At 34.3% G+C, this 27,908-nt stretch overlaps 1 pseudogene; it reads left to right on the forward strand.

Moving 5' to 3' along the window:
- Positions 1 to 27,908, forward strand: LOC123637445 (annotated as a pseudogene).

The following is a 27,908-nucleotide window of genomic DNA, read 5'->3' on the forward strand; positions in this document are numbered from 1 at the left end:
ATGGCAGACTGCTTCATCAAAGCCAGCAAGGAAGAGTCCACTGGCAAAAGGTAATTCATAATCTCTTGTAATCTAATCATTGGGTGACAGCCCTTCAGGGTTAATAACTAGAAGCAAATTACTCAAGGGGAGATTACTCAAAACGGTGAATAGCAGGAGGCAGGTTTTATGGGAGCCGTTTTCAAAGCTACTGACTTCAGGTATTTTTCTTTCTTTGCTTAATGGGGGTATTCTTGGCAGCTGGCTTAGAAGTAATCTATAAACCCTGATCATTATCCTTTTTACATTATTTGATCATAATCCTCAAATGTGTAATTTCCAGGGCTTAATCTATGTAACACAGCTGATTTGCCCCAAAATGCTTAACTGACCAATCAAATAAGAAAATCTGATACTTTCAGACATTGGAAAAACAATTATTAGAAATTCTACTTACAACCATAACACAACAAATAATGGTAAAATCTGTATTGATTAAAACCACAGGCAATATTGATCTATCATCATCCATTTAGGGTAGACCAAAAATGGAGAGAGGGGGCTGGAACAAAAATGAACATGATTTTCTCTTCTTGAGATAAACAATACTAGGGAATCAAATGTATTTGTTTGTCCTGGGTTAAATAGTTCTGGGAGGGGACTTTATTGCAATGCATAATTTTGGATGAAGTAAGAAGAGATTAACACATCTACTAACTAAAACCAGCATACATTTTGGTCCCTGTGTTAACAATTCTGTGAGCAGGAATACTTCCTATGTTTAACAATACTGAAAACAAGCAAAATTAATGTAGGTATTTGATCGAGGCAATTTTGATTTAGAAAGTTAAAGCTGTGAACCAACTACAACACCTTACTTTTCAACATTCACAGATTGTTCACCAAAGCTCACTTCAAGACCCTTGCTTTACCGTGTTCACTAATCCAGAAGTATCATGGTGTAAATTGTGTCTAATCCTAGCTAGTTCTCCACTGTCACAAACTACCTTAACATCTCTAAGCGCAGGTCCTAAAGCCCTATTACTAGGCTTCCTTCGTAATGTGTGTGACCTGATAGTCCCATGGGTGGTTTAATGGTGTACTGTCAACATTTACAATCATTAATAATTTTTAAAGTATATTTTTAAAAAGTTGCTCTGGGCCCTATAAATATTTTTCTCTTCTTTTTCCATTTTTGAGACACTACTAAGACTCTGTTGAGTTGGTATTCTCCCTCCCTGCAGGAAGTCTAATACACTTAGCTTTTCTTGATTAACAGTTTTTTTTTTCTGGTGCTTTTTGGGGGTGTTAATGGTTGATATATCTGTTAGCATATGCTGCCATATTTTTTAAAAAATGTTTTACTAAATTTTGTTTCACATAACAAGATAAAACAGTTAAATTCTTCCAATAAGGAAGAATTCATGTTCACTGTAATTACACAAATCTTTGGAGTTGAAAAGCCAATAAGGGAATTTAATTAGATGAAAAACAGAATCCTGCTTATGCACAGAGAACTGGTACAAAATGTTCTTTAAAAGAATTGAGTCTTGCTCTATTATGTGATGATATTTATGCAGATTCTATTTTATTTATTTCCCCCTTTGAGAAATTATTAAAATTATCATACTTTCCTAATTGGTCCTCCATATAGCTGTACAGTTGGTGTTCTGAAGACAGTCATCTGGCTGAAGGGTTAAATGGGGACTGAAATCCAGCTCATATTCCAATAATCAATCCTTCTCTGGAGTAGAGCTGCATCTTCCAGAGGAAGGGGCACATTTTTCTTAATTACACAAAGACATTGTCTAGTACAGCAATGGCATTGCTCACAAGGGCAGATGTCCAAATGATAAGAGTATTTATTTTGGGGATAAAATGGTGTGAGCTGAAGAATTTTCTTATATGCTTAATGAAAAGGTGGCTCTGGATATAAGTGTTTAAATGGAGCATGCAGTTGGCATGGGTTAGGAAAAATTAGGAGCTATGCTTTTCCTTGGCTTTATTCCTCTAGCTTACTCAAGTATTAGGCAGAAAAGAAGCTAATGGTTGCTGCATCGTGGACAGCGGCTTGCTACGGCCATTCCTCTCGGAGCATGTTCAAGTATACCTCAGCTTGCAAGCTAAACAAATGAATTAGAACTCTCAGTTCTGAATTCTAAATTCATTATTGTCCTATCCTCATTTTCCCTTTCTCGTGATCAGAGTGATTGAAATAGCATTCTCTCTGCCTCCTGAGCTCTCATTGCATTCTCTGTCTAATGCAAGGAAGCCTCTTTTGTACTTATCCCACTGTCCAGTAGGCAGTTTGGTAATGCACACCTCACTTTTCTGTATGGTGATGTCACCAAGGGATTGGAAGAAGAGAGATGCTCAGGGTTATGTTTAGTCAGCTGGGACCATACAGGAAAGTCTGTGATGGGAACAGATAGCAACTGAACTGTAATATATTTAAATTGCAATTAAATTAAACACATCTAGGAAAAAGGAAGGACATTTACAGTAAGCTACAGAATTTGCCTCACATTCACCTCAAATGAATGTAGACATGGATTTTTCCAAAGGTGTCTATATGAGTACTTTATGTAACCCAGATAAGCCATAGACCAGGTTTACTCCATTTTTGCCTCAGGTAAATATTTTAGAAATCCCTGGAGCTTTTGGCCAGGCCCAGGCACAGTCTTATTGCTCCCCTTGCTTTCAAAGTCATGGGAACACTACTGATAAAAATCATATTTATTACTTATTTTAATAATTTAGCAATCATTCAATTTTACCCATATTTTGCTTATCATTTCAAAGTTTACAATAAATAAATTAGTGCAGTGTTAACTAAGAACCAAGCATAGCTGATAGGGGAGACACTATTGTGAACACACAGAATGAGGGATAAGATTCAGAGGGGAGGTGCTCAAAATCTGACAAAAACTCTACAGAATTTGGGTAGAGATAAACAATTCTGCCCATGCCAAGGCAGGTGAACAATGAATGTTCATTTTTTTCTATCACTAGGGAAGAAGAAATGATGCTCGATCAGCGTCTGGAAAAAGAAAAAGTCCTATTCTAACCTGAGTTCTTCTCCTTGCTGCCCACCATAGTCTCTGATGGCCAAATTCCCTATCTTAAAAGATCTGCATGTGGGACATCTTACCAGGTTTTTAGGTGTGAAGAACTTCTTCAGTATAACATTTCCCATGATGGTGATAAATACTGACCACAATGGAGAGTAAAAAGCAAGGTGGACTGAAAAAAAAAAAAAAAATGGAGTGGGTGGCATCGACTAGAGCTCACACTTGAAATGGGAAGTCCTAGCTGCAGAAGACACTCAGGCTGAATTGATATCGCTGTAACAAATGGTGGTGACTTAACCCAGAGAATATTACTGTTCTTGTGTCTTTCACATATATATTTTTCTTTCCCAGTCTGTTGTCCATAGAAACAGCTTTACATGGGCAAGTCTTTCCCTGAAGAAACTGAGAATCTAGTTGAAACAAAGAATTCAAATTTGGAGAATAAGTATTCAACCATAACTTACTAATTGTTTAATGAAATGATAAATCCCATATTAATAATGAACTATAAAACTTTATCTAAAAGATAAATATTTCAGTAAAGAAATATTAAAGATTTGCACAAAGATGTAGTCTAAAGTTATCAGTCATCTTGAAAAGCTTCATGGAAGATTGAAAAACTATGAAAGGATAAGTAGGATTTAGACACATTAAGGACAGAGGCAGGATATTTTGGACACTTCAGGTAGCAAAATCTTCAAAATAGTATTTTTTATGAAAATGTCACTGTGTAAATTGACGGTGCAATTAGTTTTTCTTTACAATGAAGCATTGTGGCACTCATCTCTTCAATATCTGTCAGGTGGAATATAAAAAGTTAAGATTATAGGCAAGATAGGTTGTTGGCAGGGTGAATTATGTCCCTTTAGGTAGAAGGGAAAAACAAAACAGAAAACTAAATTTATTTCTCTATATATGGATCTCTGATGCCTTTAATTAATCAGCAGATTGCTTGATTAGCTATGATCTTTTTAATTTTCTCTCAAAAGTTTTAGAACTCTATTCATTAGATGGAAGCAAAAAATGTTCTATAGTTACTGAATCTTGATTTACTTTTCTAAAAAGCTACATCTTGGAGAGCAGAAAGAGAATTTATTTAACATGTTGGAAATGTTAAAATATTAAACAATTTATGCTTGTGTGTATATATTAACTCTATACCTTAATTGTTATCCATGCTAATAGAGTGCTATACTATAAAACAGATAGAATAAGCTAAGCATTTCTCAAATACTTCTTATGTACCTTCTACCAAGAGACTGTATCATTATGGCTTAGATTCTAGCCATATCACTAAGTAATTATGAAAGTCTAGCCCAGTGACTTAAAAATTTTGTGCCTTAATATCTTAATTGTTAAAACTATGATAGTGATTGTACTTATTTCCTTGGATTGTTTTGAGGACTAAATAGCCTAATATGTTAAAAACATTAAGAGTAATGACTGGTGCATAAGACTTTAATAAACATTTTCTCTTAATTACTATTGTCAATTATCTACTCTGTGGAAGAAACTATTTTAGACACTTTTAGTGACATAAGAATAATAGTCCCTTCGCCCAAGTAGTTGAAACATCATATTGACAAAAAAAAAAATTGACTTCAGAAATTTTTTTAAAAGTTAAATTATAGTGGAAAAAGTGTACTAAAACTTAAAGTATCATTATCACCATCCGTGTCACACACCATCATCCTCATCCACACCATCATCACCATCGTCATTAATTGTCATCATTGTAATCATCATTATCATGGTAACAATTGAATTGATTGAATCTTTATAGGTACCTTATTCAAAGAATTTAAGCTATATTAACTCATTTAATTTTCCCACAAATCAATTTTCATATTCTCATTTTGCAGTTGAGAAAACTGGAGTATAATAATTAAGGACATTCAGTTAATAAATGAAGAAGCCATGTTTGAAATTTAGGAATTTTGTCTCCAGATCTCATGCTCTTAGATTAAATTGTGTATGTCTTTATTGCAACAAAGGCAGCCATGTACCTACAACCAACTCATCTTTAACAAAGCAGACAACAACATAAAATGGGGAAAGGAAGCCCTATTCAATAAATGGTGCTAGGGAAACTGAATAGCCACATGTAGAAAAATGAAACAGGACCCCTATCTCTTGCCATATACAAAAATTAATTCAAGATGCAAAAAATACTTAAATGTAAGGAATGACACCATACAAATTCTAGAAGAAAATGTAGGAAAAACTCTTCTAGACATCGACCTAGGCAATGAATTTATGACTAAGACCACAGTGGTAATTACAGGAACAACAAAAATAAATAATTGGACTTGATTAAATTAAAAAGCTTTTCCATAGCAAAGGAAATAATCAACAAATATGCAACCTATAGAATGGGAGAAAATATTCATCAACTATACATTTGACAGAGGTCTAGTATCCAGAATTTACAAAGAACTCACCTCAAATCAACAAGAAAAAGCCAAACAACCCCACTAAAAAGTGGACAAAAGACATGAGCAGAAGTCTTTCTAAAGAAGATAGACATATGGCTAACAAAAATATGTAAAAATGTTGCATTGGTAATCATCAGGGAAATGCAAATTAAAATCACAATGAGATACCACCTTATCCTTGTCAGAATGGCCATTATTAAAAGTCAAAAAACATTAGATGCTGGCATGGATACAGAGAGAAAGGAACACACACTGCTGATGTGACTGCAAACTGGTACAGCCTCTGTGGAAAACAGTATGGTGATTGCTCAAAGAAATAAATGTAGACCTACCATTCAATCCAGCAATTCCACTGCTAGGTATTTACCTAAAAGAAAAGAAGTCATTTTATCAGAAAGGCACCTGCACTCTAATGTTTATTGCAACGCTATTCACAATTGCAAAGATGTGGAATCAATTTAAGTGCCCATCAAATCATGAGTGAATGAAGATAACATAGTACAAATACACACCACGGAATACTACTCTGTCATAAAAACGGAATGAAATAATGTTTTTTGCAGCAACTTGGATAGAATTGGGGACCATTATCCTAAGAGAAGTAGCTCAAGAATGGAAAAAAAAATACCACATGTTCTCTCTAATAATTGGAAGCTAAGTGATGGGCACATACAGGCACAAAGAGATATAAAGAACATTGGAAACCAAGAAGGGGAGAGGGTGGGAGTGGAGTTAGGGTTAAAATTTACCTATTGGGTAAAATGAACACTATTCTGGTGATGGGCATAGTAAAAGCCTTGACTTAAACATTATGCAAGGTATCTATGTAACTAAAACATTTGTACTCCTTTAATACTTTGAAATGAAGAAAAATAGAATGTCACACTGGTAAAATAATGTCACATATATGGGAAAATTCTAACATACTTAATATATAAGGTGATTTTAGAAATTGATAAAAATTCACACTTCAAGATAAAATAGGTAAAAAGCCTAAAGATAGAATTGCCAGAGTAGAAATACAAATCATTAATATGATAAAAAGTTCAATATCATTCAAACTATAGAAGTCTTTGCCTTAGTGGTAGGATCACAGAAAATGTTTAATTCCTTTATTTTTCTCTCATTTTCTGAGTTAACTGAGAAAATAACAAAGACATTCCATTTTTACAAAAGTATATGCAGATTCTGAGATGTAAGCTGTTAGCTGGGAACAATGAGTTTTGTTAAGAGTAGTTGTTAGATACTGACTGAATAAGATTTTGCATTTTATCATACTGAATATGGAGAATTGTTAAAAGATAAGGGGTCGATCGATATTTTAAGGAGTTTAATTTCAAAGTGGTATGCTCGAGCAAGGAGGGCTGACTTCAGGAAAGCAGAGAAGGCCTTGTTGCAATGTCAGTGGTACAAGGGATGCAGGCGGGATTTCTAAGCAAGGATGGAGAAAACTCAGCAATTGGTTCGAGCAGTCAGGAAAAGGACTCAAATGTGGTATTGTGTATTATTGTGACATCCAGTGAAATTTCTCATCGAAAGTTAAGCCAGGCTTTTTATGAAGTACCTCTCATAAATCATTATGGTCAGCCTCTGTCATTGGAATATTAAGTCCAATTTGACTCTACACATAGAGAGAGAAGCACATTAGCCAACTGATATTACTGTTGTATAACATTAGTGAGAATTTGTTAATTCAAAATTATAAATAGAATTTTAGAGAGGATATATTTAATCTCTCTTAATATCATAGTCTGATTGCTGGGAAATCTATGTAGGGAAATAATAGCGTAATTAAAATCCGCTAGGTGAACACAGATTCCATGCAGGCAGGGTTAATTATATGATTAGAGTGTTTAATGCATGAGGCTAAGACAGAATGACAAATCCACCATTTAAGTCATCCTTGTACTCAGACCAGTGGATTCTTGTGCCAGTAGGACCCTTTTTTGGGAAAAATAATACTTTCAGAAGAGGTAATTCTAATTAGTCTAGTTACTTAATACAACTTTGTATTTCCTAATATAATATAGTAAAACATTTTACAGTTAAGACTATCTGGCCTGTGAGTTCATTGGATATTTAATATAATGTTCCATTTCTTAGCTGTGATCCATTATGAGTTGATTTAGTTTCCTTCTTGGGGACAGGAATGTAGGCTGCCCTATTGACCTATTATGAGGATCAAAAGAGTTAATATATGTAAAATGCTCAAAAGAGTGTCTGGCATGTGATAAGCACAGTATAGGTAGTTGCTATTTTGATATTATTATTTTATTGTATTTTTCCTAAATCTTCAGGTATGTTTCATTACAGAACATTGCTACTGACACAGATTTAAGATTGCATTCTTTGTTGTTTGGGGGAAATGCAATCTTAAATGTACAGTTCAAAGATTTTAATGTGCTTCCACCATTCAAAAAAAGTACAGAAATTATGATCAGATTGATGTTTGACTTTCAACTATGCTATTTACTAAATATGAGGACCTAAACAAAGTAACTTCTCAGAATAGCATTTCATGTACCTAAAAATGTGTTCTGACTGCCTGTCTATAATTGTTTTGTAGTTTGAATACATATTTAATAGTTACTTGTCCATTTCTGGATGTATAATGTTATTTATTAAATGTAAATGCTTTCAAAATAATTAAAAGTACTTACTTACAACCACTGATTATCAATTGCATATGTTTTCCAAGGTCCTAGTGAACATATTCAACATAAGTGGAGAATGATATCTATAACAAGTACTTTAAATCTTTACTCTCTTTTCCAAAGATGACACAATATACTAGTCATGTTACAAATTTTTCCCTTAACCAAAATCCCATATGTAGATGATTTTTCTACCTTCTCACCTAAAACCAGGCATAGATGGCATAACCCAGCCAGCCCAAACAAATTATCTCTTTTGGATCCTTGGAATTGGGACCTAGAGAAACCTAGAAAGTTAATAGGTCCTGAGCCTCAAAGTTATCCTTGACTCAGGAGTTGTTGACACCATCATGGACCTTTTGAAATCAAAAGAAGGAGCAAGGAAAACAAAAACAAACAAAAAACAAAACAAACAAACAAACAAAAAACCAGTCTGTGGGCAAAGGGAAAAAAAGGTAAGAGTGAGAAATAAGCTCTGATGAAATTCAGTTATGCCTTTTTTCCCACAGGTTTGTGAGATACTATAACATCCTGAAAGTAAATCACCCTTATTTATCTGATATAACCTTGAGTGATCTTTTGATTTATTTGTTTTGTTTGTTTACTTGGAAACAAATTATTTCTGACTATGGTAGAGTTTATTCCACATCATGTTACAACAGTTGCACATATTTGAAAAATCAAAGGGTATTGTGGGCAAAGGAGATGGCTTGAAATAAAGCACTGAGGGATGAAACATTTGCTCTCCTCGGTGTTATTAGGGCATAAAGTGCAAAGTAGGGAGGCTCAGGAGCTAAAGGGAGGAAGGACCTAGCTCATGTATTGTCGTATTTGCTATACTATGTTTGAATCATTTTCGTCTGTATGTGATAGGTAGGAAGTGTGATATGGCTGAATTTGCATTTTAGATTAGTCTGGTAGCTCCATAGTGAACAGTGTGCAAGATTCAAATATAAATATTGGGGGCAGGTTGATATATATAAACTAAAGTAAAATCAGTTGTTTATATATGTCCTAAAAAATATGAACGTGATCTTACTACTCATAAAAACTCAGCAAGGTCATTATAATAATTAGCTTTTTTTTAATAGATGATGAAATCTTGTGATGGAGTAACAACTTAAATTTGAAGTCTGTGACCAATACTGATTCTGAATCCAGAAGTCTCCAATTTTAAGATTTGATTTCAGAGCTATAACAATTTTCAATTTGAATAATGTGTTTTCTTCATTTCCAAAGAGGTGTCCAAGGGGCCCTTGTAGCAGATGGGAAGGACACTGCCAGGGGACTATAACTTTTCAACACTCTGTAGAGCCTCTTCAGAGTTTCAGTTTTATCTGTTTTGTACCTACTGGGTTTTTATTTAAAATCTCACTTGAGAAGAAAGGAATTGGGGGGTTTTGCTGTTGTTAAAGGAACAACTATGTAACCATACCAGAAATTAACAAGAGTTGAACACACACACACGAACACACACCCCTCTTTAAAATCTACTCACTAAACTCTGATTTTCAAACCATTGCTTAAACATAATGCTTTAAAGCAGTCCTTGCTGAGAATTGATCCTTAGGACACTAAATGCCTCAAAGGGGATGTAAATGGGTTTCCATGAAGGAGGGAACTAATATAGAAGAAAGTGACTAGGACCCAATTATCAATATTACCATTTTTCCTCAGATTGAATCTGGATGGTAATTAAAGTAATCAGCCATTGGGTATGATGACATAATCTTTATTGAAAAACTGATTTGCTCTGGAAAGCCAAGAATTATCTTAATTCTAGAAGAAAAAATAAAAACCTGCAAAAAGAATGGAAGGGAGAAACTGGCAGACTCTATTTGCAATTAAATTGCATCCTATTTGGGGAAGCACTGTCCAGTGGAAATATTATCTGAGTCACATAAATAATTTTATATTTTCTAGTAGCCACATTAAAAGAGGCAAAAAGAACAGGTAAAATCATTACAAATAACATTTTATTTGATATGATATATCCCAAATACTATCATTATAACACATAATCAATATAGCAATTTTAATGAGATAATTCACATAGAACACATCTTAATCCAGGCACTAATTTTTTACTGGAAATCGTGGGTTCAACATTTAGATGCATGCAATTTACAACTGCACGTATAGATTTACATACCCAAGTCATTCCAAAGATGCTTAAAACTTTTCCAATAATTAAATCTAGTATCATATTTTAAATTTAAATTAGTTAATATTAATTAATATTACAAATTTAATTGCATTTTCACACTCATATATGGGACCTAAAAAACAATTGATCTCATCGAGGTAGTGAATAGAATGGTGGCTACTAGAGGTTGTTAAAGGTGGTGGGAAGGGGTAATTCTGTTAAATAGAAGGAAAAAGTTCTAGTGTTCAACAGTGCAATAGGGCAACTATAGTTAACAATAATTTATTATATTTCAAAATAGTTAGAAGTTTTCAAATGCTCCCAACATAAAGCAATGATAAATGTTTCAGGTGAATTATGTCCCAATTACCCTGATTTGATCATTATATGTTATATGCTTGTATCAAAATATAACATGTACTCCATGAATATGTACAATTATTATGTATCAATAAAAATTAAAATAATATTACAAATTTAGTTTCTCAGTCATACTAGCCACATTTCAAGTACTCAGTAGCCCTTTGTGGCCTGTGACTGAATGGGAAAGCACAGATTTCAAGGCTAGGATGTCTATATGTATTTCTTGAGTAAGAATGATCAAGGACTGGGCAATTCTAGATAATTACATTTTTTGATAATGAAACATATAAAGGAAGACATGTAGTTTCTTGCTTACTACCAGAGTGTTTTACATTTTTTGAGCTCATTTTTTTCTGCCTTGATCTACCAGGAGTTTCAAGGCCACAAGTGCAATCACATCTTATTGGTTAAGACGGTAGCTGGAGATGCAAGATGTATGGAAGATTGGAAAGAATAAAACTTGAAATCAGAAAATGTTACATATATTTTTATTTGCTTATTTACTCATTTGGTTTATTAAATCTTGGAAGTTAACTGGTTTCTTTATCTTTTGCTTTTTTTCTCCAAGAAACTTATGATGGCTCAGTCACTCTGTCAAATGAAGTTATGTGATATTTTGGAGGTTCTATTTTAAGAGATTTCCTGCATAATAATATAATACTTTACTCTGAATCTATATAGCTCTCCGATTTTTAATGCATTGCTAGCTAACACTTTTCTTCATTTTTCCACGTGGGTGTTATTTGATAGAGTATCATTGAAAAATTTAAACATGAGGCTTAAATTGGTAGATAACAGTTATGCCATTTCATCTATTTCTGTATACACTTGAAATTCTCTGTAGGTTACTTCTCAGGGCAAAATTCACTAACAGAGCTGATATATGAATCCATTCTGTCTGATTTCTGCTTTTATTCTAACTTATTTTTGCTGTTAATTGCTACAAAAATTAAGGTAAAAATGCATAGGTTATAAACTCCCAGAATTTTTCATTTTCAGCGTTGCTCCTTCAGTTATACAGGTACTTGAAAAGCATATTTTTTTTCTCTGTGTGCAATGGCAGTTGTTGTCTTATTTAAAGGTAAAATAATATAGACAAAATCAATATTTAATAAGAATAGCCAACATTTAGACTTCCTATATTATATGCCAAACACCGTTTAAAAGTTTTTCTGGAATAACTTATGAACTCTTTACAAAAACCTATAGCATCATTATCTTACTGTGCAGAGCAGGAACAGAAATATTGGTACCCTGTCCAGCCTCACATAGCCACCTAGCAATCGATGGTTCCAGGGTTCAACTGGGACAATCTCATTGTTGGGCTTGCACTAAAAAGCATTATGGAGCCCTGACTTGCCCCATGCATCCTGTAATAGACAAAGTCATCCTCTAAATTACCTAAAGATCTAACTCAGGAGAAACCTCCAACCTATTTGAAATGAACAACTCAAAGACAGATACAATTAAATTGAATTGTGTGGAAACGATAACAAATAAAGGTTGATGATCATAAGGAGGAAAGCTTCTTGTAAAGTTCAGAATGCAGCTGAGCCTTGAAGAACAAATGAGATTTGATTATAGGAGGGGGCAGAGATGATATTTCAAGGAAAGGTAAAAGATTAATAAAAGCACAGAAATATATGCCTTTTGTAGGGTATAGTGGGAGAACAGCTGATTATAGCAGGGTACCATTTGAGAAAACAGTTATTTCAGAACAATAATTATAGTCCAGGATCCCACAGAACGCTTCTTCCTATGGGTATAGAGGTAGCATTCATCATGGTTTCACTAGATTTTATTCTACCTAAGAAACTAGAGCTCAGCTCTTAGCAAACAGTCAGCACTTCCTTCTGGGGATTAATAAAGTTCTTGTGTTTATGAGCAACTGCTGTCCAATCTCACAAGGTGTTTTTCATCTTCTTTCTTTCTCTTTCTTACATTCCTTCTGTTGAATGTAAGAATATTTTACTGTGGTCATTCTACTTTTCAAGTAACAGACACAAAACAACAACAAATTCTACTATAGACCAGTGTAAGCAAATAGCTCGAGGTGACCCTAGAAAAACTTGAAATCTGCTGACAGCCAAACAGGGTAAAGCCTAATCCACAGCTTGACTTGGATTGTGTAAGGATCTCTCTTAGCAAATGCCTTGAAGAATATAAGCTCTGAGGGGCCTACTATTTATAGGGTAGATCACTCCTTCAGACCTAAGTAAAGGCACCCTGTGGTTTAAAAAAGGTGGAAAAACAGAGATCACAGAATGTTGTGAGTATTAAGAGCAGAACGGTTTGGCAAGAATTATGACAAGGAGTTAAGTTTATAAATCTAAGTTGCAAACAAATTTGGAGACAATGGACTCTGAGGATTAGTTGATGGCTGTTTAGTTAGGCATTGCACAGAAATTTTGAACATGATCAAAGCTATGTTTTAGTGACTTTCATTTGATGTCAATATTAATAATAATAATAATAGAGTGAGTGAGAAGAAACATTAGATAATTGGGATAACTTATCCCATTAGTGGTCAGAATATACCACACCCTTGTTTGTGTATAGAGTTGCCTGTAATGTGTACAGATCTGATAGTTGAGCACAATGTAACTGTTCCACATAAGTGTTCAAAGTCAATAGCTCAGGATTTATGAGTTCATTTTCTGTGCTATTCATTCTGCCATACTGGATTAATTATCTCAACTTTAATCTTTTGTCTATGGAGACATAGCCCAAGAATGGTTAGTTAAAAATCATGAAACAGGTTTGTCAGTAAGGTCGTGGGCCAAACACTCATGATTTCAAATGATTGTATAATGTTTCAAAAGTCACTAAAACCTGTAACTATTATTTATTCAGCACATTGGATAAATTGAGTTGATATCTCTTAAATAGGGGTATGACATATTTCCTATGGTACAATTTAATTTTCTCAGATCAATCAGATGATCAAAATGATACGTGTTTGCTAAGCTACCTCACATATATGAAATGGCCTAAATACTTGGGGGCCAATGATGCTGACACAATTTTCTCGGTAAGCACCATTAAGGTGATTCATTGTGCTCACACCAGTAACCCTAGCATGCTGGGAGGATTGCTTGAGGTCAGGAGTTCGAGACCAGCCTGAGCAAGAGTGAAACTCCGTCTCTACTAAAAATAGAAAAAATTAGCTGGGTGTGGTGGCCTGAACCTGCAGTCCTAGCTACTTGGGAGGCTGAGGCAGCAGGACTGCTTGAGCCCAGGAGTTTGAGGTTGCTGTGAGCTAGGCTGATGCCACTACACTCTAGCCTGGACAACAGAACAAGACTCTGTCTCAAAAAAAAAAAAAAAAAAAAAAAATCTCTTCTTAATAAGTAATGCAAAGTTTTTACGTCATATCTTTGCTTGATCACAGTGAAACTAATCATATAAGTACAGCAGCATCATCATACACTGTCATACAACTCATGTTATGTTAATGACATTACAATTTTCCACTAGGCGGGGATTTTAGAATTACAATTAGCTAAAGGATGCCATAGGAAAACCAAAGCCTCTCTAATGCAATCAGGACAGGTTTGAGCCAGCTGTTTCAAGGCAAGAAAGTGCTGAGGCACCCAAGAAAGTGCTGGGCACTTTTTCTGGGCCCAGTAGATACTTTGGTACCTGCCTAGTCTACTTTGTAACAATTTTGCTGAGCACTCCTGGCTAGCACAGTGTTTTTGTTATGTGATAGGGAACCTGAGTTTTTCCCTCACCATCATAATGCTAGTTATTTCATGGCTGTGCATGGTGGCTCATGCACATAGTCCCAGCTGCCTGGAAAGCTGAGGCAAGGGGATCGCTTGAGCCCAGGTATTCAAGGCTGCAGTGAGCAGTGAGCTATGATCATGCCACTGTGTCCCAGTCTGGATGAAAAACAAGACTCTGTTTCAAAAAAAAAAAAAAAAAAAAAGAAAAAAAAAGAAAGAAAAATTCATGAAGAAGAAAAGTTCTTTGTGATTAGACTTTATTAGAAGTTATAATTATAAAATTTTAAAGCTAACTTATAACAGCAAACAAAAGCAATAGAGAAATAAATGACTATTTGTAGTAAGATGTTTCAAATCTATTATTATGTTAAAATACTGAGCTCACCTTTACATTTTGAAGAAACTTTTTAGGGATTTTATGCAATGAGGTTGGCCTATTCTTTAGACTAACTCTACTAAGGACACAAATCTTGATTTTTGAAGGTGACTTTGAATATTGAGAATACTCAGAGCAAGTAAACAGGGTATAGAATTTTAAAAATGATACTATTTTACTTCGAAAATAGATAACAAATTTTGAAGAGTAAAAAGCAAGGATTAAAGCTAGGATGACCAGTCTTGTACATAGACCACATGAGTAATAAATATTTGGGTAACAAAGTTAAATATAGGCTATTTATGTGCAAAACTGACTGAAGTCCCATCAGCTCTAAGGGACTGAGACAAGCATACTACACATTTTCATACCTGGATTTTATTATGCTTTTGAAGGACTATGTTTCAGCTCATGGATTAGGCACTAGAGGTAAAACAAGTAAAGATGAGGAGTCAGCAAGAAGAGCTAAATAAAAACCAGAAAATGTAAGCCTCAGGAAATTTGCAGATATCTAGGGAAGAGCTTTGGATTTCCCACTAGACATGGAAAGAGGATTAAAGAAATTTGTATGTAAGTCTTAAAACTGGTCTTTAAGCTGTCACATAGTTGATATTTGAATAGAGGAAAAAAAATGAATGCACATACTCATATCTATTCTTCTATATATGTATCTTGGGTTATTCAAGAGGAAATTAGTTCCAAATACTGTAAAGAAAAAAAGAATGATGACTTCTTTTTCCATAGATTATCCAGGCAAATATAATTATAATTAATATTTGCATTTGTTATTAGGAATTAGCATTTGTTACAAGGACTTTCCATGATACTGTCCAGTATAATGTCTGCTCTCACTCTGTGTTGAAATTTTACTATCTCTATTTTTCTGAACTTCTAAAATGAAGTTCAGAATGACTAAGTATCATGACTAATATAAATGGAGAATTTGGAAGTCAGACCCAGCTCCTCTAGTATTAAATTGTATGTTTTTTACACCCATATCACTACCTTTCCAAATGTTCTACTTGGTCTATCTTTGCTTTATTCAATGTAGAATTAGATCTGATCAGCCTTAGAGAAAATAACACAGCAATCACCATTCCCTCCACCACCATGCCTGTGTTATTTCTTCACTGCAGTCCGATTGCTATCTGACTCTCTAGGTCTCTCTGAACAATTTTTAACCCAACTCTACCGTTCTCTAAAATTGTCCTTGACTCCTCTCCAGGGCAACCTGCTTCTCAAAGCAAACCTCCTCCTCTCTCACTGACAGTCTACTCATTAAATTAAGTATGAGCCCCCAATAAGTCACTTTATGCAATAATGAGAGTGATAATTAATTAAGCAAAAGACTGTGAAATCTCTCCATGACGTTTCTCTCCCAGATAATATGTATTTATTTAACATTGGCCTTCAGATGTCTTTTTTTTAATCAAAGGGGTTAAAAAACACATAGAATGAGATAGATCTCAGTCTTCAAGTCTTAGAAACTACAGAAATAAAGTGTCCAGCAAATGATAATCTCCCTTCACTTTGGAAACCTCTGCTTGGCTAAGAGGGTACATCTTCCTGAGGTTCTTAGATCAAGTGCATTCAAAATGAGCAAACAAACAATGCACTCAAACTGCAATGATGGGTCTGTTAAATATGACATACTTTTTCATTGATCTCTTTTCCATTAAAAAAAAGCTACGTAAATTTTTAAATCCATTTGTAAATATTTACATATATTATGGACATTACAGGTAATGAAGTAAATGTGAGGCAGATTTTCATAAAACTATGATGATATGAAATGTTTGGAAATTAGCATTTTATGTTTCTGATGTTCTAATACCTGAAATATAGTAAAATAGAGCCTAATTAAATATATAATTGTGTGCAACGAGCACATGCCTGTTTTATGCAGAAATTACCCTAACTTGGGTTTTCTCAATAGAAATCCAAATTAGTAGAGGGAGGAATTCTAGAACATTTTGTATATGTGACCTTTAGTAAACATGTTCCATGAAATGTGATTTCCACAAGTTAATTTGAAAGGGCTTAGTTTGGAACATGTTGTTGAAGAGAGGAAAGGGCTTGCCAGGCTACAGAAAAAGACTAGAGGGCAATGAATAAATCAATCACAATGGTAAAATGTCAAAGAATACGAGGCAGAATCAGTGCTGCCAGAGTTTCTATGAATTCAAGTGTTATTTAACAACTTTGTTAAAGCCTTAGAAAAGAAAATTGATCGACACTGGAAACTGTATTTGGTCATTCTGCACAAAACTATTTAGAAAACACAAAGTTTGCATTGAATTATAACATGCATATTTGTTTTCAAAAGTAGAAGTATATTGGCACACCTATTTCATAAGACATAATTCAGACCTAAGTAACTGGATTTAAAAGCAAGTTATCAAAATTTCCATTTGGTATCAATATTTCCATTTGTTTGAATTCCCCAAAGGTATTAACAGTGACTCTATGTTAGAAGTTTCCAACATTCCAAATATATCTCATTTGATGATGGAAGAGAGGACAATGGCATGCCTGTTTATTTGTTTAATTCAAATTTCAATATGCATTTCCCTCCTCACACATTTGCTGTATGTATACCTATCCTGATCCAAATTCGAGGATAGCAAAATGCAGAATTTATACAAAATAATTGCAAGAACACACATAGGTTTACTTAAAAACAACAGAACCTACAGAAACAAAAGATGACTTCAGCCCCATAATACCATTTGCTTTCTGTGGGGTTAATGTCTAATAAATACCTGGCCCAATATCAGGCACCAAGAACGTGAAGAATTAAGGCAATTCTTGACTTAGATGAAAATGACTTCACACCAGTAGAAAAAGAAAAATGCCAAAAGACTTAATTAGAGGGACCACAGTTGCTGCCTTGATATTTTTGTTCACTTATTCTCTTTCCAGTTAATCACTTCTTTGGTCTCATAGGATTAGTTTGGAAACACGGACTGTCTACCCAGACTACTTCTTGCTTTCTTTGCATAGGCATTCTCCTGAGGTGTTGCTTAAGATCTGCTTACTATTCTCAGGAATTTATACTCTAGCGAAGGAGAGAGCTGCCTTTCAAATGTGAATGAACTAAATCATCTACTTGGGATATGACCATGTTCTTCAGTTTTTATTTTAATTAATGTCCAAAGAAAAATGTATATAAACTTTAATCAATTACAAAGAGCTACATAGGTATGTATGTCTCTCAGGCCATCAGGACATTAAAACTACATCAACTGAAGTAATTCTTTAAGGGAAAAGAAGTGAAATGGAAGTGGCTTTTCTTCATTCCGAAGGACACTCCCTGCCCCACCTTACACACACACACACACACAAAAATACACACATACTTGCAAAGACAAACATGAATTTGACCATCAGATTTTTGAGAGATGGTTTCCACATCTACATAATTATGTTTGTACATTCAACTACTGAACACATTAGGCATAAGCAAATCACACACAGAGTTATTAGAAAATAAATATTGTCCTTGAAACATTACTTTTAGAAAATTAAAATAGCTGATTTATCCTGATGATGTAAGTGACAAGTTAATCATTATAAAAGTTCAAGACAATGCTAATAATTAGGGAAGAAAGTAAAAGTTCACTGGAAATCCTAACACTCATGAATGAGTATGGATGTCATTTTTTGGTAATTATTCTTTAATGTCTATGTTCAAGCATAGGTACATAGCTAAATATGGAACTTTACAACCATCGGATTATATTATGCACACTGTTTCTATTTCAAGGACTATTTTACTTATTAATTTGTTAATGCCTCTGTCTCTCTTCCCCCTCTCTGGTCTTGTGACCTCCCTCATCACATACACTCCACATATCCAAAGTTAAAACATCATTCTCCATGATATTCTTGTTATAATTTATTTCAATGCTATTAGACAATATAATGCACACATATCTTTCTGGCTTAATCTTGGCTATAAAACAGTTTATTAAGTGTTTCCCCTGTTAATAACTGGCATTCAGATTTTTTACTGTTTTCTCCCCTTTAAGACAATGCTGCAGTCTACACTCTTACATTCTTATTTCTATGGAATAAATTCCCAAAAGTAGAAACTATTTTGTAGTAATCCAAAGAACACTAGAATATATGTAACAGCACACATTTTACTCTCAATGAGTAAAAATGCTATTTTTCCCGTGAATCTCCAGAAACAATGGATTTATTACTCCTTTAATTATTTTATTTATTTTCTGCTAAATCAGATAATGGGAAATGGTGATATCTCATATTTAATTCAATTTTCATTTATTTTCCCTCTAGAAAAAGCTGCAGAGCTTTTACTGGATATTTTCCCCAGATAATTGCCTTATTTATATCTTTTTTCCCGGTTCTCTATTGTGTGCTTTTCTTTTTCCTCTTGTCTAATTAGTTTTTCAGGATTGTTGTTAAAGTTATAGTTATTCAATCATTATTTGCCATATCTGTTGTAAATATTTTTGCCAACTATTATCTGAATTTTCATTTTCAGTATGATAGGTTTTGTTACAACAAAAGATTACATGTTAGTAGTCACAGATATTTACTCTCTTGAGGCAATATTGCTCTCCTAGAGAAATAACACCTTCAATTGGCTCCTCTATACCCAAACATAAATGAGGGAGCATAATTCTGACATCGAGATAACCATTATCATAGTCCTTTGTATGTAAGTTATCACAAAAGCAATTACAAAGTCTAAACAGAATTCCAAATAATTTAAACAGAATAGTTGAAAAAAGATGTGAAAATTTCTCCATGTACCTTGTGATTGTCTTATGAACAGTTTGTAAGATACTGTTGAGCTAATTCTGGAGGGTTCCAAGGGTTGGAAGATCCACAGACTTGCACTATAAAATGTCAGACTGTTTTTTAATAAGACTTACTCTGTTCCTAAGGAAACACCCTAAATAGGGGAGGGTGAGTCTGCAGCAGCTTCACTTATCATTTTACCAGAAGAATTTCAAAGATGATATTTAAATTACCATTTGATTAATACATTATTCTCTTTTATCATTCATTCATTCCTAAACTGTGGCATATGAGGACATGACTCTTTTAATAGAGATAATTGTTAAAGATTGTTTTCATTTCTTTCTGTGTAACACAGGAAGAAAAGAAATGTACTTTAACAAATATAGCAATGAGTTGAAATAAACAAATACTGCTTGAGAAATTATTCTATGTTAAAAATATATATATTATTCAATAGAACAATAATGAGAGGTGTTTAAAAGTTGTCATTCTGTGATAAGCAAAGTGAGATTTCAATATAGTTAAAGTTACAAATTACTCTTCTAAATGTAGGCAAGGGATTTGTGCATTTAAGGAATTATGAATTATTGAAAAGTGCTCAGGGATAAATTGGCTAAGAGTGCATGCTAAGTGAGCAATCAGGGGCTCTGTCACACAGAATAGCTCAAAGCCAAAAGTGAATTATTTTCAAAAGTGAAATTGGAGAATCGGTTGAACTGCAAACCATTGCACATCTTTTACCAATACGTTATTTTCATGACTAAGAAGCTCATGTTGGGAAATGAATGGGTTGCTTTGGGACAATCTTAGAAATTGTTTCAATACTGGGATTGTTCCATTAAGATGACATGGACTTTGTAATGTTGTTTTTTTTTTTCTTCTGTGATTAAAATGGATCTTAAAATTATCTTCTAATTTTAAAAAGTACTGCAAAAACTTTTAACATTTTTGAACATGAGAGATCATGACATGAACCATATTTCTAATTCACTGCAGTGTATTCAATTTGGAATCTTCTGCCCTAGGAATAGTTATGGGGGTAAAAGAAATAATCAACTAAATTAACAATGCAGTAACTTAATTTTTCAAATACTTTATTTAATGTGTTTAAACGTGATATATATACATTCTTGTTGGAGTAGGTTGTCAGAAAATATTGAGGGGGATCATAACAAACAAAAATACATACTTAGAAAGACACAGCAAAAGTTGAAATGAAGCACTCATTAGAGTAATTTTGTCCAGAATGCTGGAGGACTAACTGAAGCCTTTTCAATATTATCTGTGAGATTACTAAAAGGGGTGTGTGTATATGTGTATGTGTGTCTGTGCATACGTAAAATGAGACAAAAATGGGGTCATTTAGCTAACACTAGGCCAATTTATTATCATATTGACAAAGTAATACTGGGCCAGAGAGGAAAATGAATTATTTGAAATAAGAAGGTTAAAAGCCAGGAAAGTAGATTAATCAGTGGGTCAAAGTGGAGGAACTGAAGATTTATAAAACAAGCAAAAGATGATAAGAGTGGTAGAATTGAAAGTTGGGAACATATAGCAGTTCTTCCAATGCCATCCTTCAAATAAATCACTTTTGTGTAAGAGTCACAATTTTTTTTTATTTATTTCAAAGTATTATGGTGGTACAAATGTTTTTGGTTACATGGATCACTTTTGTAATGCTCAAGTCAAGGTTAAAAGTGTGCCTGTCACCCAGATAGTGTTCATTGTACCTATTCAGTAGGTTTGTGCCCATCCCCTTTGTCCTCCTCCCTGCTGTTGATTCCCTTTGAGATTTACTCCCCCCATGCACGTGTGCTCATCAGTTAGTTCCAATCCAACAGTCAGTACATGTGGTGTTTGCTTTCCCATCATAATTTCTTAAAGTGACTTCATGATCCTGGGAAAGTTTGACCTATGCAACTACACAAACCTTTTCAAAGACAGGTAGGTCATAAGGCTTATGGAGGGCAATTTTGCTACTCTGTTGCAGATGTATATGTCTGAGGCCTAAATCTCCATTATTAAATTCTTAGATTAAAATGGTAAACTCTGATATGTTCATTAAATTTGGCATCATGAATTATTATGTTACCTCCTGAAGCTATAAATATATAATTTTGTGCCATTAAAATTTTAAAATTCATAATTTATAAAGAGCAAAGTAACCTTGAAATAAAGATTGCCATTTACTATGAACCATTTGAGTTTTATAAATTGTATGTGCTTTTTTCCTTTCTCATAGGAAACTAAATTAAAAGATGAGATTATTAAAGTTCAGGTTGATGGAATCTCTTGTCTAGAGTCACACAAGTCAAAAAGAATCATTACGGGATTCATTCCTACATCTGCCTCCAAAGCCTAGGTTCTTGTCCTTGTTGGTTTATTTTGTCCTGTCTTATCACATGTTTGGCAGAGGTCCAGATTAACATTACAAACAGATTCAGAAAGTTTCTTGTAAATTCTCAGAGAAAACTCTAGAGCAAGCTAGTAGGGGTACAAGAAATCATAACCAAACTTCTGAAACTGATTGTTTTGCTGTGGAGTCCACTTTGCACCTTCCCAAATCAATTTCTAGCCCAGGATGGAAATGCCTGCATTATTGTTCTGTTATTTTATTCTGCTTTCAAAACTATTAATAATAGGCTAACTTTATTTTCAGATATATAATTCAAAGCACAAAATTCAAGGTGCAAATGCATGCCATAAGGTAAATTAAAGTGACCAAGTTGTTCAAGTTTGCTTAGGACATTCTCTGTTTGCCTAATTTTTGTTTCCATTTTAATACTTAGAATCCATGTTCCCAGAACATCCTCAGAAAACAGAATGATTGATCACCTTATCTGAGGTCCAATATTAAGTGGGAGAATATGGAGATACATGAGCTTCTAAAAGGAAGACATCTTGAAGAAAGGATTGTTGGAGCTTTGAAATTCACATGGTTCCAGCTGGTAATGGTTTACAAAATAAGATGCAATAACTATGTCTTAGCTTATTCTAAAATGAAGAAAACAAATAAAAGCATTGGATAAAGAACATTGTAATGCTGGATTTGCAGACACCTATACTTCTCACCCTCTTGTCTATGTTAAGAAGCGACCAGTATAGACCATAAAATTACATTTGAAAGACAGAGTTTTGTCCCCTAAGTACTTGACATTTCAAGACTCTTGTCCTCCTGTAACTGTACAAAACTTTTTCTATTGTAAATTCTTTAAATGCAAATATTTCTAAACCACCTAATATTATGACTCCAACATTCTAGTGTATATGAAGGTACCAGATTGCTTTGTTCATGGCAGGAAAACAAAAACCAAAATGACAAGAATGGATTTAGAATGCTAGGAGTCTATAGAGGACGAAAGAGCAGAAAGGAAACAGGATAAAGACACTCAGTGCAAGTCTTGATAAAATTTGAAGGAATGTTCCAGAAGGAAATTATTACTCTTTATTAGACAGGATCATATTCCTAAATCTTGATGCTTATCCAGGATTTGAAGATCTAGAGACAGAAGAATATATCTTTGGAGCTAATTTAAAGTCATGGGGAAAGGATTAAGATCCCATCGTCTGAACATATCTGTTTTGGTTTTACATATTCCCTGTTGCATTTTGCAGACCAGAAAAACATTAAATAGTTTACACTCTCTAAAAATCCTAATCCTACTAGCAAGGAGCAATTTCACTGTAGACACTAAAGCTGTGATACATGTTGTAATTAACTACAGCGTTGTCATAGAATCTCAGTGATGTCAGTTAATACTCAGTAAATAGCCCATGTAGAGTTTGTGTATACTTTTACTGGGTAAAGGATTCGTAATATTTTGTGCATTTTTTATCTCTCTCAAGCCATTTACTCTCTAAAAGCAACAATCCTTGTATAGCTTTCTTTAACTCTATATATTCCATTGTTAGTAATTTGAGATGTTTGGATACTTCCTTTTAGATGCACATATTCACATGTAAATATTATTAACCACTACTCCTTGTACACATTTGAAACAAAATTAAACTCAGAGAAGCAAAAAGTAAAATAAGTTTATTCTTTATAGTAATAAAAATGGCATCCTATAAAATATGATTGTTTATTTGGTTTTGTGGCCTACTTTCTGAAAGGGTATGAAATTTGTATGTGGTGGGGGAAAGAGTTTTCATGTAGTGATTAGGATATATAGCAGTAAAAGTTTATTTATTTATCAAAGAAAGAAAGAAAGAAAGAAAGAGAGAGAGAGAAAGAGAGAGAAAGAAAGAAGAAGGAAGGAAGGAAGGAAGGAAAAGGAAGGAAGGAAGGGAGGAAGGGAGGAAGGGAGGAAGGGAGGAAGGGAGGAAGGGAGGAAGGGAGGGAGAGTGGCCACAGCACACCAATGAAGGAGTAGAAATGCTGGGCAGCTGAGGAAAAGTTGCTTGGAGTTTTAAAGGGTAAAAATGCTTTCTTTTTGTCTCTCTCTGTCTCAATAAACTGATAACAGAAGCGGTAGTGAAGCTGTAGCAGGTGTTTATTTTTCTCTTTCCTCTGTGAGGCCAGCTTATCTGAGTCCTTGAAATCTGTCTGGCAAGAATTGAGACAGAGAGCTGGAGCAGAGAACTCGCATCCCTACTGTCTGCTTAGGGCTCGTCAAGGTTATCAAAGCAAAACTCTTAGAAATAACCAGTTAGGCCACAGGTGTTTAAAACAAACAGTAGTTGTACTGTGAGTATTTTTCTTCAAAAGTGCAATCATGTTGTGAGTTTATTTCCCTTTCTGTTTGATAGTTTATTTTCCTCTGTTAGGTAGGTTATTAGTAAGACCACCTTTTACTTTCTACACTTAAGGGTATACCGTAAGTTTTTTCTCAAGTCAATAAAATATATATGCATACGTATATGCATGGGAGAGTGAATAAATTAAGTTTATGTAATATGAATATCTGGTAGCTTTAAAGCACCACCTGCAGCCTGTTGTCTTGAATTTAAAGTGAGACCAATCAATGTGGTTGTGGTTTTTTCCCATATATATGAACCTCTCTGGGTACAAGTGTGGAGTATATAACCTCCTGGTTTTAATCAGGATTATGGTTTTGGAAAGAAAGTTGGATAGACTGAGAGGGGGAAAAAAGTTCAAAATACAGGTGATGAAGTGGCTAATATGATTTATCTTGGATTTTGAGTTTAATAAGGAAGAGATTGAACATAAAAATGATCTGATGGACTATGCACATAGTACAGTTAGAATCATGTATTGTTGGTATCAGGATCTGGGAGGGGTAAGGTTGAAAAGCCAAAGATGCTAGCCACAGAAAACGATGTATAAAATTAAGATAATGGATTGGTAATGTTGATAATAACAAGAGCATGCTGTGTCTCAGGTAGGATGAAGGATACAATCACTGAAAGAGATGACCTCAAGGGTCTGAGAAACATGAACACTGGCAGTATTACCAATGTGTAAATTAAAGTTACCAAGAATTCAGATGATAATAGTATTCATGAGCCATTGGATATGTGCTTAAATAAAGCAGAATGACCTGGTTGCTATTATTTGATAGCAACCTTGAGGTGGATGTAGTGTCCCAGAAGCCAATGAAAAATGTTTCTTGGAAGTAGAAAGTAAAAGATGGTACCAAATGTTGTTTAATAACATAAAGACCAAAAGTTTTCTTCTTTTCAGCCTTTTGAATAACTTGATCTTTTTCCTTCCTAAGATCAGGGCTTAAATATGACAGCCTCACACATCTTCCCTGATCAGACTGTGTAAAGACAATGCCTCTTAATGAAGTATCTTGCTTTTATCCATCATAGTAATTATAAACATTTGTCATTTTTTCATTGATTTATTTGTTTTAAGTACCTTCTTAATAATTAGACTATAATTTTCAAGAAGGAAAGGAATATCCCTATTTTTATTTTTAAAACAGTATTATTATATCTTTAAAACAGCTTATGTAGCACCAAAAAACTAACCAAAAATTTGTTGAAGAAGTGAGTGATTACTGCTTTTTCAGATTCTTCAAAGCGTCCTTAGTTTTGAAGCAGACTGAATGCTTCTGCCTACAGAAATAGAAGTTATTAAATTATCCAATAGAATAGTAGAAAATTACATTTCAGTTATTTCAACTTCACAGGGTTGTTTTGTTTTACTCTAACACTAATCCCCTAAATTCTCACTCTGAAGAGAAGGCAGCCATACAAATATATAAACAAACTGTCCCTTGGACAATGTACTTCTAATTCAATATTATGACCATAAATTGTGAGGCTACCAACATTACAGTCATGACTGCCATGGAATATTTTATTTCAGATGCAAGGAGAAAAATTGAGTTGACAAACCCCAGAAATGATAAAAAACACATGCCAAACATTGTAGGAGGATTTTAATGAATGCACATAGTCATTTATCTGGATTTTATAAATGGAAAAGGCAAGGTTCTGAGAATTAGATTAGGATATTTAGTCAAGGGCACTCACTAAGTAGTAGGTTAAATATTTGAATTAAAAGTCTCTTTTTTATCTCTCCCCCACCCCTTCCCCATCCTCAAGCAATACAACTGGTCTATCTGTATGCAGAGGATGAAGATTGTTAGGTAGATGGAAGACATTATTTGAGGAATATGGTGGCAGATGGCTGGTAACATCCAGGTGAGCAGTTAGAGTGAACGTAGCAGACAAAGTTGCAAAGTTAAGCATCCCTGAAACACAACTGAATAACAGTACACAGTTAGGCCCTCTATAGATACAAAGGTTTCACCAGTGACATAAGATAACAGAAAATGGGGCCTCAGACACAGCCTGGAGATCAAGAACAGGATTTTGTTCTCTCTGGAATAGAGTAGAAAGGGGGAACAGAAATAACATAAGTCTCCATTTCTAGAACAGTTTGTAAAAGAAGTCAGGAGAATCAGATAAGGAACAAGGCAGGAATAAAGCTGCTCAAACAAAAATGGATTCTCCCTTTAAGAACTGGCATCAAAGGTCAGAGTAAGGAGAGGAGGCTGAGTCTGGAGGCTGAGGTCCTTCTTCTCCAACATAGTCTGCTTTAAAATCAGTGTCCCAGTTAAAGAACATGAATTGTGGAGGCAGACCTTTTGGGTTTGAATTCCAGCTCCCCATTTTCCAGGTATGCAACCTTGGACAAGTTATTCATTATTTAATTTAATGTACTTACATTTTCCTTTTTATAAAATGTAAATCATAAAAGCACCTGCCTCACAGGTTTGTTAGGTATTAAGTTTGGTGCAAAAGTAATTGCGGTTTTAGCATTGTTGAAACTAGCCATTTGATATTGGAATACATTCTTAAATAAATGTGGTTATGTTATACATCATTTTAATGCGTATTTCTCACTTTATGTTTATTTTGCTAATGACTTATTACTTGCTGTTTATTTTATATTTAGACTATAGAAATGATGTTAGACAAAAAGCAAATCTGAGTGATTTTCCTATTCGAATTCAAAATGTGTTGTAAAGCAGCAGAGACAACTTGTAACATCAACAACACATTTGGCCCAGGAACTACTAATGAACATACAGTGCATTGGCAGTTCAAGAAGTTTTGAAAAGGCAATGAGAACCTCGAAGATGAGGAGCACAAGTGGCCAGCCACTGAAACTTGACAACTACCAATTGAGAGCATTCATCAAAGGTGATCCTTTTACAACTAGACGAGAAGTTGCAGAAGAAGAACTCAATGTTGACCATTCTACAGTCATTTGGCATTTGAAGCAAATTGAAAAGTGAAAAACTCGATAAGTGAGTGCCTCATGAGCTGACCAAAAATAAAAAAAATCGTCGTTTTGAAATAACATCTTCTCTTCTTGTACGCAACAACAGTGAACCATTTCTCAATCAGACTGTGACGTGCAACAAAAAGTGGATTTTCCATGACAACCTGTGATGACCAACTCAGTGGTTGGACCAAGAAAAAACTCCAAAGCACTTACCAAAGCCAAACTTGCACCAAAAAATGTCATGGTCACTGTTTGGTTGTCTGCTGCCAGTCTGACCCACTACAGCTTTCTGAATCCTGGCCAAACCTTTACATCTAAAGAGTATGCTCAGCAAATCAATGAAATGCACCAAAAACTGCAATGCCTGCAGCCGGCATTGGTCAACAGAAAGGGCCCAATTTTTCTTCATGACAACTCCCAACTGGAGGTAACACAACCAACGCTTCAAAAGTTGAACGAATTGGGCTACGAAGTTTTGCCTCATCTGCCATATTCACCTGACCTCTTGCCAACCGACTATCACTTTTTCAAGCATCTCAGCAACTTTTTGCAGGGAAAATGCTTCCCAAGAGTTCTCCAAAATCCCAAAGCATGGATTTTTATGCTACAGGAATAAACAAAATTATTTCTCATTGGCAAAAATGTGTTGATTGTAATGGTTCCTATTTTGATTAG

Source organism: Lemur catta, chromosome 4 (genome assembly GCF_020740605.2).
Source record: "Lemur catta isolate mLemCat1 chromosome 4, mLemCat1.pri, whole genome shotgun sequence".
NCBI lineage: Eukaryota > Metazoa > Chordata > Mammalia > Primates > Lemuridae > Lemur > Lemur catta.